We start from the raw sequence: 11,439 nt of genomic DNA, 5'->3' as shown, positions 1-11,439 counted from the left end.
GGGTTGTTGTGTGGTGTGGTGTGTCCAAAACCCCGGGGGGGGGGAGTGAGGAGAAGGGATTATAGTGCCATCTAACCTAGCGGGGTAATTTCTCACTTTTCCTCTCTCTCCCACACAAGTACATGCACCTTAGGGTGCACACACACACACAAAAGGAAAAGCTGAAAATCTTAATAAGCTGTGGATCCTTCAAACATCATAAATTCATAGCTTCTGACACATTTGATATTGGATCTTTAAAAGCATAGTTTCGGAAAGTGAAAGTACTTTGTACTTTTAAAATGTTTTTATTTTTTATTTTTTGGAGAGATTTTCACGATAGGGCGTGTGCGCTCGCCAGACAGACAGAGAGAGACATAGAGACAGAAAGCGAGAAATCACCCCCCAGGGGGGATGGTCACGCCACAATCCCTTCTCCTCCATTCTCCTCTCGGGATCTTGGGCACACACGCACACGCGCCCGGCATGAGTTTTAAGCCACTGGGTCCCGGACGCGAACCATGGTCAACTACGTGGGAGTCCAGCGACATAGCCATTACGCTAACTGCTGGTTCCCTGTACTTTTAAAATGTTAAAAATGTCAAGAGATATTTGCTACAGGGTGTGTGCACTTGCTGGAGAGACAGAGAGATAGAGAAGTGAGTCATCATTCCCCAGGGGCAATGGCCGCACTGCAGTCCCTTCTCCACTCTCCTCTCTGGAGTTTAGGCACATTTGCACACACACTTGGTGTGAGTTTCAAGCCTCTGGTTCTGGGTCTTGAACCACAGTAAGCCATGAAGGAGTCTAGCACGTTAACCACTAGGCTACCTGCTGGCCCTAAGACAGACATTTTTAAAGGAAGCACTGGGAGAGGTACCCATGTATTTAAGCAAGCACCTACTGTAATGTCTGATAGCACATCTGTGTTCCAATTTACATTTTGGTAACAATACATCTCTTATTATTATTTTTAAGGTAGAAGCTATTATTCAAGTTGTAGAAAAACAACACTACTTTGAAGTCAGGGGAAGTGAGCTGAAGTGTGTGCCCGTATTCAAACATCCACACAGGCTCAGGTTGGGAGTCTGAGATCCTAGTTTAACTTGACTCTGAACACTGAGCTCCTAGCAGGGACTTCCAGGCTTGGGTCCCTCACAAGTCCCCAAGACACAAAGAATTTAAGAGGTCTCCTAAAGGACCTAAACCAGGCCACAAAACATCCGGAGACAAGCCAGTAGGTCCGGAGGATGATCTCTGTTTATGAAATGAGTAGACGTGGCCACCGTGGTGCAGGCCCCAGTGATGCTGGGAGCCAGACAAGGCTCACTCCCAGTCTCTGCGGGATGCTCTGCCCAGCTCCTGGCTGGCTGATGGGGCGAGAGGGAGAGCCGCCACCTGAGACTCTTCTGAAAGTGCTTGTCATCTTGTTCTCTGTCTCTCATGAAATAACGACTTTTTTCTGTTTTTAGAGAGAGACCATTAGCAGGGATTTTAATTGAAAACTTGTTTTCTAGTTTTCATGATGTATCTCGAATTCCAAATTTAATTTTCTACCACTATACAAGAAAAAACTTGGAATGCTTGCATTTTATACAGGCAATTTAATTAAAAATATGCCTTTCACTTCTACATCTTTAAAATTTCAATTTCTCCCATCATGTTGCCTGGCAACTGACTCTGAGCACTTCTACGATTCGTGTACTTCATCCACGGACTCCAAGGACGCTGTATCTCTTCGTCCCACGTGGACTAAATGTCTCTCTTCTCTCTGCTAGTGCAACGCCTAATGTTCTTTACCTTCCTCCTGTCCACAACAGATTTCCTGTCAACATATATTGGTTTTATTGATAGATACTCGATTAAATAGAATTTTCTGGAACATAGGCCAATCTTGTGTTTATCTGTGTGCATGGCATGTGTGCAGGTTTCTGTGCATGTGTGTGCATCTGCCCATGTACATGCTCTTTGAAATGTCTAAGAAGTAAACACAAGTTGAACGACTGCCCTAGTGAGCACAAATTCAATAACTAATTTGTTTGGAAAATAATTAAGGAATAAAGTGTATTTTCTGGAGAACAGGGTTTTCTCCCCCTGAACTAGTCATTGTTGCAAAACCTGAAAGCTTGCAGAAAATGATTAATTTCTTTTCAATTAGAATCTATTGGCTTTATGGTATAAAATACTGCTGAAAGAAAATGAAAGAATATATTTTACTACTTGATTTTCATTTAATGATTTATTTTAACATTTCCTTTGCTTTAATTTTTTTTATCAGTCAGTAGGGTAGACACCACATGAAAACGATATAGTTTATACTTTAAATCCCACTTGTGATAACTTTTTCCATGTGAGAAATTTTTATTTTTATGAGTTGTAGTATAATTTTTAGTGTCAAACAGAAAGCAACTTGTAAGAGGGAATATAATGAATTATTTTATTTTATGAAGGTAAAAAGGATGATGAATAAACTCACTCTAGAAAAGAAGTGCAGCTCTGAGACCAGCAGATGGCGTAATGGCTATGTCACTGGACTCCCATGTAGTCGACTACGGTTCGAGTCCCGGACCTGGTGGCTTAAACTAACACTGGGCACATGTGTGTGTGTCCAAGATCCTGAGAGGAGAATGGAGGAGAAGGGATTGTGACGTGGCCATCCACCCTGGGGGTGACTTCTCGCTTTCTGTCTCTCTGTCTCTCTCTCTCTCTTTCTGGCAAGCGCATGTGCCCTATAGCATAAACCTCTCAAAAAAAAAAAAAAAAAAAAAGAAGTACACCTGAAACTTTCCGATTAATGAACTCAATGCCACTGGCTTACGTGCACGCACAGACACACACACAGCAGTAGACGTTGAGCTGTGCAGATCTGGTGAGCATCTCTCTGTCTCTTGCACCTTCAGTTGTCACTTATAAAAGGTAAAAATAAAAAAAAAAAAAAATCTGTAAGCAAGTTGTAAAACACCGCAGGAGAAATGAAGGTAAGTGGTAACAATGATCTGAATGAAAGACCAGACTGAAGGATTCTGTAGCTGGTGCTGGTGGCAATTACCTCGCGGGAGGTGACTGCTAAGTGGCTTGTGCATAGACGGTGACCTTTCTATCGCGTGTATTGATGCTCTCGACCCCCGCGTGCAGAACTATTTATGACGCATTATCATACAATTTGCATACGATCATGCAATGATCATAAAAATCTTCTGTCACTCCCATTTATTTTCATGAAGAGAAGACTGAAAAAGCCATTTTTACACTATAGATTCAATCAGTACATTATGGTTCTAAGCTACTAAGATTATAAGATGTATGATATTGTACATTAGAATTAAAATGATTAAGAAGAGCAGGGCTTACTACCCAACCGCACTAAAATATTTCAGCACCAGTAACAGTTAACCCAATGCTATAACGTGTACAACTACTCATATAAGTGGCGGTTAATCGGGACTGAGTACGTGCTATTAAATTGCATTGTAGTATTTGTTTTACTATGCTGCTTACTTAATACTACAGTACTTTTATGATTGCTGTATTATAAATATGGAGAAATGGAAGCGAAGGTCTTTAAAGCAATTTTTTCCAAGTCACTTAAGAACAATGCTAGTTGTTGACTCAAGTCTGAATAGTCCAATTCTTTTTATTATAATTTCTGATTTACATATTATTTTTGTACATGTTACTGGGGTACCATCTGCTTTTTAAAAAAAATATTTATTTAAATTTATTTATTATTATTTTTCAATTTGCCATAGGGCACATATACTCCCCAGAGAAAGAAAGAGAAAGAAAAAGTAAGAAAGCAAGCCATCAGGTCCAGGATTCAAACTGCAGTCAGCCATGTGGGAGTTCAGTCCCCTACCCCCCCGCTGGCCCCTGCCATAATTTTTTTAAGAGAGATTTTTGCTATAGGGTGTGTGTGCTTGCCAGAGAGACAGAGAGAGGCAGAGAGACCGAGAGTGACAAATCACACCCTAGGCAGTATAGCCACAGCCCATCCCTTCTCCTCCATTCTCCTCTCGGGATCTTGGGCACGCATGCACATGCCTGGCTTGAGTTTTAAGCCACTGGATCTAGGACTCGAACAGGGTTGACTATGTGGGAGTTGAACAATGTAGTCATTATGCCATCTGCTGGTCCCCATATTTTTTAAAGCTGACAGGAGCTCAGTGCTCTCTAGGGCCGAGGGTTACCCCTCTGCACGTACGTGCCATGAGCTCTTGGTTCTTCTGTCGTGGGCTGTTAACTGCTCCCAGCCCTCCTTACCCACAACCCTGTACCCAACTGGTTAAGAACTGCACTCGGGACCAGCAGATGGTGTAATGGTTGTCACCGGACTCCCACGTAGTTGACCACGATTGGAGTCACAGAGCCAGTGGTTTGAAACTCATGTCCGGCACATGTGTGTGCATGCCCAGAATTCCTAGAGGAGAATGGAGGAGAAGGAATTGCTGTGTGGCCATCCCCCTGGGGGGTATTTTTTGCCTTCTGTTTCTCTGGTGAATGCACATGCCCAATAGCTATAAAAAAGGAAAGTTTTCTGTCCTTCAGTTGCACGGTTTGGGACAAATGGGAACCTTTAACAACACCACCATGTAAAATTGTATTAGAAAATCGTATTTATTTTATGTGGTTGCCACAAGAACCGATCACAAATACAGTGGTTAAAAGCCACCCACATTTATCACCTTCTATTTCTGTAGGCCAGGAGTCCGTTAAAGTTCTCACTGGGCTGAGCCCAAGGCACTGTGGGAATTGTGAGGTTTTTCTGGAGGCTCCAGGGGAGAGTGCATTCAGGGCTGCTGTGGTTGTGAGTGTGGACTCTTCACTTCCTGATGGCTGCCATGGATCCATACTTGATTCTCAAGGTCTTTCTCGGCTGCTGCACCCAGCCCTGCACCTCAGAACCAGCAGTGACAGTCGCTCCTCCTGGGCTGCCTTGCCCCCCGCCGTCTGACTGGCATCTGCAGCTGAAAGGTCCCCCACCACCAAGCACTGAGGAGGAGTCAGCTCCGCTTACACAGGGAGCCTAATGTCACCTCCAGGTCTATGTCCTAATAACACCTGTAAATTCTGTTTTCTATGTAAATAATATATTCACAGGTTCTGGGGATTCAAGTGTAGACGTTTTGGGGGGGCATTTTTCTGCCTACCACATAAAACACTGAAGGTTAATTTCAAAGCACAGCCTTAGACGTTCTTCTGTTTGGCTTACCGAGCAGCATGGTGGCTTCAGCCGTGTCCAGTGCGCCCGTCGGCACTGCACAGGGAGTGGAAGAGGCAGAGGCACCGAGGGAAACTTCCAGTACCGCGGGGTTAGCGTAAGTCCAGATTGGATTGGATTGGATTGGAAATACCCGAGAATTATTTGACTAGACTTCAGAATGCCTCCTCTCCAATGTATAGTTCCAATTATTCAAGTACACGTGTGAGAAGGAACACAGAGTTTCCAGATCGTATTCATAAACCAAAGAGACATTTTTATAGACCTTGTATTCCAGAGAAGATGCTCTTTGAGCAAGGACAGCCGGCCATGTGGGATCCAGCTACCATAACCACCACTCCACTGACTGGCCCTGTTTCTTTGTTTGTTTCTTTGTTTATTTATTTATTAAATTTGTCACAGGGTGTGTCCACTCACCAGAGAGAAACTAAGAGAGTGGGGGAGAGAAAGAGGCAGGGGACATGAGAAACCGCCCCTCATGGGGAAAGTCATGCGGCAGACCCTCCTCCTCTGCCTCGCTCCGGGATCCGAGGTGTGCAGCGGTCCCTCCTCCTCTGCCTTGCTCTGGGATCCGAGGTGTGTGGCAGTCCCTCCTCCTCTGCCTCGCTCCGGGATCCGAGGTGTGCCGCAGTCCCTCCTCCTCTGTCTCTCCCTCCGGGATCCGAGGCGTGGGGTGTGCACTCAGATGTGCCCCGTGTGGTTCCCAAGCTGCCGTGTCCAGGACTTGATTGCACAGTGGGCTGTGAGGGGTCCAGGTGCCTTAACCACCTTTATTTATTGACTTATTGTGGTTCTGGCATAGGCTGCCAGTGCTCCCAAAGAGAGAGACAGAGAGGGAAAGTGAGAAATCACCCCCTCAGAGAGATGGCCACACCGCCATCCCCTCTTCCATTTTCCTCCTGGGATTTGGGGCATATGTGCACATGGACCCAGTCTGATTTTCAAGTCACTGGGTCCGGGCCTCCAACTGTGGTCCTCCATGTGGGAGTCCAAGGCCTTAACTGCCATGCAGGTCTGCAGGCTCCTCTTCATTTATTTTTAATACCAACTTGTAACTTTGTAAACACATAACCAGAATTGAGCGTGGCGAGGGGGATTCAGAGACTGGAAGACTAAAACTCCAGGATGAGACCGTGAAATCTGTAAGAGTCCTAATCAAACTTGCCCAAATATGTATTTTTTTTGTTAGTTTTTTGAGTACTTACAGGAAGAACAAATATGTATTTTTTTTGTTAGTTTTTTGAGCATTTACAGGAAGTCAATGGAAAGAGGAACTGTCTAAAAATACACATATATATATATATATATTTTAAAGTTGTTGGCTCATGGTCAGACCTTGAAATTATAAAGCCTAAACCTTTCCAGGAAAAACAAAGACAAAGACAAAAACCTGCAATGTCCCCTATCTTTAACGAGACCCTCTACCCCCAGACGTGAAGCTTGCACCAGTGGAGTTCAGGCCGAAGTACGGGGCAGACAGCGGAAAGGTATCCACCGCGAATGGAAGGAGTGCAGAGAGAAGCGGAGTTCAGAGGTGAGCCGCTATTCCCTGGGAGACGCCCCTTCCATAGGCCAGAGCCAGCCTGCTGAGGGACCACCAGTGACGTGGGAGCCAAGCAGCAGAGGCAAGGCTCCCTCTAGGACAGGCTGTCATTCGTATTCCGAGAGAGAAAGGCGCCTTCGTGCTCACGCATGTAGAGTTAGACGGTGACTACGGAGTGTCAAGCTCAGATGAGGAGCTCCCTAAGTTAGTACAGGTGCCAGAGATGTCTGCTGGAGGGGTTTGGAATGTCGGAGATTCCAAGGATGTTTTATAAATGGTAAAATAATTTTGATTTAAAAATCTCTAGCTACCAAGACAGTAGAATCAGGGCGGGCGTCCACGGCGCCAGGAATGACGACAGGTGCTCTTCTTCCTTTCTTAGGTTGGTTTGTGGGTTTGGTTTGGTTTGGTTTTTGCCATGTGGCACATGTGCTGGCTGTGGAGAGAGACAGAGAAAAGGAAAATGAGAAATCACCCCCAAGGGGGATGGCCACGCTGCAATCCCTTCTCCTCTGTTGTCCTCGCGGTATTTTGGGCACACACGCACATGTGCTTGGTGTGATTTTCCAGCTGCTGGGTCAGGTCGGGCATGTGTGAGTCCAGAGTCTTAATCGCTGTCCACCTGCTGGCCCCTGGGTGCTACTCTCACTATGGGATCGCACCATAAATATTTAGGAGAGGGGGTCTGTCACGACAGCCAGCTCCGTTGTTAGTTCTGAGTTTTTGTTGCTTTCCTGAACTTCCTGCCTGGTAAGGGGAGCAGGAGTGCCCGGTAGGGGGAGGTCCACACACCCAGTGTTGACTTGACAGTGGGAGCGTGTGCATGGACGATGTGACCGTACTGGTCAAGCACCTGCAGTGGCGGTGACCTGCAGTCAAGACAGGGTGCTTGTTCGTGCATGCGTGGCTGCGGGAGGGGAAGGACGCTGCCTGCTCCGGGCCCTCCGGTGACAATCTGGCAGTAAAAGTCACGTGACCTTCTCCCTCTTGGCCCTGGATCTGGCTGCAACCTCGACAGTGAAGAACGATGTGACAGATGCCCTCTCTGCTGGAGTCTCGGGGCCTCCTGCTCATGTCCACCTGACACCGACGATAAATCCGAACACCCCTCGCATGAGAATCCAGTCTTGCTCTACCCAAGGTCGGTTCCTCACTTTGGGATTAATGAACATATTTGCTGATTTCTTAGGACAGATTGCTGATAATTGTGGAATAAATATCATTCTAAGAAAAACTTAATGATTTGGGTAGCCAATGAAATGGTTGAGAAAAATGGAAGAGAGAATACGGGAACTCGAAGCACATTGTCTTTTACAGAGCCCTCTCCCACCTCTTCTCCTGTTTGCTCCCATCGTTTCCCCACCATGTTTTGGTTTCCATATGTTTTTCAAACTGCTAGGGCCAGGATTCAAACTACGGCCAGCCATGTGGGACCTGCTCCCTTAACCATGGGCTATGGGATGGCCAAGGCACACCTACTATAGTTGGCTGCCACTTGCTCTGTCTGAGGGCGCGTTTGTGCGCCTTGCCTTGTCCTGAGCCCACGGCGTGACTTAGTCCTGACGCCACCTCTACGAGTCCCCATTATACCACCACGTAGCTAGGAAGACAGGCGCAGCCAAGACGTGTGGTCAGGGAGTAACTCAGAATTCGTGTTTTTCGAGGTGTTCTACCAGATGAGGACAGCAGGGCGAAGAGCGGCTGCACTGATCTCTTGTAAAAAGGCAAATGAAGTGTCCAGCTGATGAATGTCAACGAGGGAAGGGAAAGCAGAGGGCCATGTAATTCACGTTGTTCTTACTGCAATGCAAGGTGAGCGTCCTTCCTGTGTGAGTGATGGCAGAGCCGATGACATTGACAAACTGCCCAGCACGCCCAGTTATCCGCCTGCCTTCCTTGCCAGCTGGGATCACTCACGTAAAGGGTTCTTTTTCTTGTCCTCCAGCGGTTCACACAAGTGCTTACCAGCATGCTTTCAGCTTACAGCTCCACGCCTGAAGCTGTCCACTGACTACTCATGGAATTCTGCAACCAGCAGATGCTGCCTCTTCGACGAGGCAAGCATGTTGGGATCCAGAAGACTCCACAGACATATGGCAGCCAAGAAAGCCAGTTACTTCCCATCCTCACTGAAGGCCATGTTCAGCTTGGGGAGAGTTAGGGACAGGAGAGACCCTAGAGGGCTTGCTGACAGCAGTCCTGGGAGCCTTTCCGTGGAAGCTGAGTTGGGAGGTTTGCAGTGCCCATACCCAGATGATAGGTGAGTTCTTCATTGATCTCCACTCGTGGTTTGTTGAAGTTTTCTCAAAATGCACTAGTCTGGACCAAGGGGTGGATCAAAACCACATGGTGAACAAGCTCGGTGAACTTTGCCTCGGCTTTCTTGGAGACTGTCCAGTCCTGAGGTTAACCACCATTACGAGAAGTTGGTAAAACAGCAAGGTTAGAGTACGACTCAAGTCTTAGCAGCAGTGACTAGTCACTACTGGGACAAACTAGTGGATGACAAAAGATAAAGAAAAAAAATTAAAGACTGCTGTGGGGCTCTCAGCTTAGAGCCCTTTATGCCAGGGAAGAGCCCCCATTCTAGCCAATACCTGATGGAAAGAGGAAGAGGGAGGTCATGTTGTTATTGCATGAGGTCAAAACATTGGAAGAGGATTTGCAGAGAGACTGGCGGACACGGGAAGTGCAGGAACAAGGGGAAATTCTTCCGACCGACACCTGGCTAAAAAACTTGGCAAATGGCTCAGAGTTGGGAGAAGCCACATTGCAGAGGTGGAGACTGGCAAACCCTGAGTGTCAGGACCCTCGCCAGGCTCGTCTAGCCTTGGCATTTTTGATAAATTCTAGTTCTACTTATTATGCAAATTCTCATCAATTTCTCACTTTCCATTGTGTGATCAATAAACACAGGTCCTAGCATCTCTGCTCGGCCTTCAGCTTCTTCCTCTTCCTTTCTATTATTTTATTTTCGGGTAGGTTCCCTTACTAAGGAGCATGTCGGTTTTTCCTCCTGATTTTTCAGTAAATTTATTTATAATTTTATCATGTATACATATATAGTACATATATTATTATATTATATATTATCTAATATAGTGTATATTATTATATAAGTATGTCATCTCATATGTACTATGTACTATAGTACATATATTATATATTTATCTCACATATACATATATATGTAGATATTTAATTGCCAGAGAATGTACACATTCACCAGAGACAGAGAGAATTTATCCCCCAGCGAGACAGATCCGGCTGCAGTCCTCCTCGCTCCACTCCGTCCCACCAGGATGTTGGGCACACACACACACTTATACCCAGCCGTCTTTCAAGGCACTAGGGCCGGGACTTGAACCTTGACCAGCCACGTGGGATCCGGCTGGCATAACCACACATATATTATTATATTATATTTCATCTAATATAGTGTATATTATTATATAAGTATGTCATCTCATATGTACTATGTACTATAGTACATATATTATATATTTATCTCACATATACATATATATGTAGATATTTAATTGCCAGAGAATGTACACATTCACCAGAGACAGAGAGAATTTATCCCCCAGCGAGACAGATCCGGCTGCAGTCCTCCTCGCTCCACTCCGTCCCACCAGGATGTTGGGCACACACACACACTTATACCCAGCCGTCTTTCAAGGCACTAGGGCCGGGACTTGAACCTTGACCAGCCACGTGGGATCCGGCTGGCATAACCACTGTGCAGTAGGGCTGGCCCTCCCGTGACTGCAGAGAGGCGTGCGCTGACGCTGTGCCCCGGGTGCAGCACCTGTGCAGCCTCCATGGAGAACGGCCTGTGAGTCGGTCACCATGTCACCATGTGCCTCTGAAAGAAAAGTGGCGCCGAGAACAGCTGCACCAGGCCGTGCCGGAAACCACTTGGATCTGAATCAAATCGATATATTGCTTTGTATCCTGGAGAGTAACAATACTGGTTTAATTTGAGATATCAAGCCAATAAAAACAGCTCACCAAATGGATAAGCTATAGCCACATGTAAAATTGTAGTCTGCAATTGAAAGGAATAAAATTGGTTACAAAAAAATAAAAAAAAACAAACAAACAAAGAAGAAATTGTTTTTCAATGGGACATTTGCCCGGCAATAACGGAATACTACCACTAAAGAATGAAGGTAAATCTGGTGAAGGTGTCAGCCACCGCGGAGCTTTCACAGGGGCTCTCCTGTCATTTCTGGATTCCTAACCCTGCCGCTCTACACATCCTACTTCTCTAGTGCTGTCCAAACTTCCTTTCTGTACTCCATCTACGCATCTCTCTGTCAGCAGGCGACTGCCCCACCTTCTTCCCTTCCTCCTTGTTCTTCTTTACTCTCTCTGTTCTTTCCTTCCGTTGCCTTTATGGACAAATCTAAATTCTTATTGGCTTTTGTGTACGAAGAAACCCAGTATGTATGACAAATTGTTTTCTTAGAGTTTCAGGATTCTCTTACTATTTTCTCTAGTCATTTACAACTATTTTTTAAAAAAAGATTTCATTGGTACCACTAAAGGGAGCTATGATTATCTCAAAATTAAATGAATGCCGGGAGCCGCCGGAAGTAGGAAGCGCTGCAAAACAGATGAGGTGACTACCTGCCAGTCCTTGAGAGGGGCACAAAGCCACGCCCGGCAAGTCGCCACGTTGCTCAAACGAGGT

At 45.8% G+C, this 11,439-nt stretch overlaps 1 long non-coding RNA gene across 1 annotated transcript in view; it reads left to right on the top strand.

Moving 5' to 3' along the window:
* Positions 1 to 6,718, top strand: part of LOC114009214 (uncharacterized) — a 13,010-nt gene extending 6,292 nt beyond the window's left edge. The window contains exons 3-4 of the long non-coding RNA XR_003550658.1: positions 5,196 to 5,294; positions 6,629 to 6,718. This is a non-coding gene — a long non-coding RNA (uncharacterized LOC114009214). The remainder of the gene's footprint in view (positions 1 to 5,195; positions 5,295 to 6,628) is intronic.
* The last annotated feature ends 4,721 nt before the right edge of the window (positions 6,719 to 11,439 follow it).

Source organism: Tupaia chinensis, unplaced genomic scaffold (genome assembly GCF_000334495.1).
Source record: "Tupaia chinensis unplaced genomic scaffold, TupChi_1.0 Scaffold000487_1, whole genome shotgun sequence".
NCBI lineage: Eukaryota > Metazoa > Chordata > Mammalia > Scandentia > Tupaiidae > Tupaia > Tupaia belangeri.
The sequence above is the reverse complement of the archived record's forward strand: the minus strand, read 5'-3'. Positions and strand labels throughout refer to the sequence as shown.